Consider the following 2500-nt stretch of genomic DNA (forward strand, 5'->3'; position numbering starts at 1 on the left):
TCAGAAGCGTAATGTCAAAGCTAGCTGATGAGACTGATGATGGGATAGTTGGGTACAGCTTTCCCACTGTGTAGCATTTAAAATCTTCCTATTTCGCAGGGACCGCAATGTAGGTAACTCACTTGCCAAAATGCCATGCAGACAGGTTGGGGATGTATCCTGTTAAAGGTTCTCTAAGCGCCTGAGTTCCCACATCCACAAGAAGACGACACACCGTGCATAGTTTGTTGTCTCCTTAGTGGATGAAATGATGGTGCAGCAGTCGCCATCTCTTAAACTGAAGAAAATTAGCATAGTTTGTGAGTCTCTGCAGTTTTCACTACTGCAGACATAATGCCAGGGTTGATGAAAGATCGAAATCATAACATATTACTGTCCGACTCTATCCTCTGAAAGCAGTCATACGGTATTTATGTAATTCCTTTGGGTCCCTAAATTATTACACTTATATTAATCATTAGTTCCATGAAACCATTGGGTGTCCCCATTTGGGTGATTGTTTAGTTGACTGGACATGACTTGACTGAATTGTTTTGATGTACACCAAAAGATTCAGTTAACAGATACATATGCCAAAAATCAAGTGAGGTTTTTTTTATCTATATATTTTTATTTTTTTGTACAAGTTTTAATTACATTGCTTATTTAAGTATAATCTTACATCACAGAAACTTTATGTGATACAGGCACACAATATGTCACATCCTAACAAATTACTTGCATTACTATAGTATAACTTACATAAAACGACTTGACAGGAACTTAACACTTCTAGTTTCATACTATCCTACACAAAAACCTTACAATAGTAACCATATCTACACCCACGTCCCCAAGTCACCCACAAACCACATTACACATACATGTACAAATTAAAATTAGTTGTCCTGAATAAATTCTACGCAGCCCTATATTTTCCCTACTACTTCACTGTCAATGCACCTTTAATTGGTGAGTTAGTATTAGATTGTAAATAGCAATTACGGTGTAAGTAACGCTAAGTTGCAGCTCTCACACTAATGTGAAAAACGAAAGAAAACTAAAGGTTATTTTCCGGGATGAAAGCACCACCATTTTAAATTCAAGTTTTCGTGAAGTGCTACTCTGGAATCAAAAATCACTTATTTTTTTTCCCCTTCAGATTTTGAGAGGTGTGATGTTGCATCACACTTGACTGGCAAAATTTTAAGAGCTTTGGATTTTTCTCCCTCCAGGGCAATTTCCTTTGAATGTTAGTATTGGATTTCAACTGTCTGCCATTACTCAAGTTGCAAACTGACCGGATTTGGCGCTCCGAGGGTTGGAAGCTATGGAAAAGTGACGTCATTTACCGACCCACTCACTAGCTTAAATTTCAGCATGTACACCGCAGCTTGTTTCTCCATGTGTCAAAATCTGAAGTTTAAAAGTCTCGAAAGACCAAAACCCTCTGTGCTGCATACTAATTCAATCCGCATCCACATGTATTGCCTTTCTTAAAACTATTGAGTCTTTGATGTCATTTTCCCCTCCCTAGATCCAGCTCTCATCAAGATTTTACAGTTAGTAATGGCGTACCATTAAACAGGAGAAATTCTAAGTGGAAAATAAACAGGTGTCCTTTTTTTGTTAACTTCGATAGGTTACTGTTTAGGTTAATGCAATAGTTTTGAAATCCAAAGAAACATAAAAATTGTTTTTTTGGTCATAGTAGCGACTTAATATAAGACCAATTTTGATGGTGTATCATCTTTTCAATAGTCAAGGCAATTATCAACCTAGTTCAAGTAAAGAGCTGTGGTGGCACGGGACCTCATGGTTAGGTGCGCTCAACTCCGGAGCGAGTGGTCCGGGTTTTGGGCCCTGGCTGGGGACATTGTGTGTGTGTTCTTGGGCAAGACACTTTGACTCTCACAAGTGCCTCTCTCCACACCCGGCCTGGTTTGCTGGCAGCATGGTTTTTTTTGTTTACATTTAATTTTAATTTATTTCCAACACTTACACTACTATTACCGCTACTGGATATTACACATGCACTATACATAGCACAGTTCTACTGTTACAACACGATACTAAAGACAAATGATCTTGAGGAAATACAGAAAGTATTTACAATGCGATAGCTACTAACGCTACTAAGGACAATACGAATAACTACAATACAGTATACTTACAAATTCATGGTTCGTACACTTTTTTTAGAGACCAAAAAATTCAAAGGACTATCTCAAGGGGACTGTTCAAGGGCCAACTTTTAGAAATTTCAAGGACCTTCTTTTTTTATATTGTACGTTCGAAGAATTTATACCCATGGAAATAGGTCTGACCCAATACAATTTCCTTGCTCATGTTTTTCCATAACCATACATGCCTGAAAAAAATGCAAAGGCACTGAAAGATCCATGTCCTCCCGACCCCAGAGCTCGTCACGTTTGTTTGACGCATTGACTTAAGTGGCTGATCACTATTTAAATGTGACTGAGTTTTCAAAGATTAAAAATGCGGGGCAGAAAAAATTCAA

General features: G+C 38.0%; 1 long non-coding RNA gene across 2 annotated transcripts in view; it reads right to left on the bottom strand.

Moving 5' to 3' along the window:
- Positions 1 to 6: 6 nt before the first annotated feature.
- LOC138030970 (uncharacterized) overlaps positions 7 to 2500 on the bottom strand; it is a 14942-nt gene continuing 12448 nt past the window's right edge. For both annotated transcript variants that reach the window (XR_011128082.1, XR_011128083.1), the window contains exon 3: positions 7 to 277. This is a non-coding gene — a long non-coding RNA (uncharacterized lncRNA). The remainder of the gene's footprint in view (positions 278 to 2500) is intronic.

The sequence above is a fragment of the Montipora capricornis genome, chromosome 13 (genome assembly GCF_036669925.1).
Source record: "Montipora capricornis isolate CH-2021 chromosome 13, ASM3666992v2, whole genome shotgun sequence".
In the NCBI taxonomy this organism is placed as follows: domain Eukaryota; kingdom Metazoa; phylum Cnidaria; class Anthozoa; order Scleractinia; family Acroporidae; genus Montipora; species Montipora capricornis.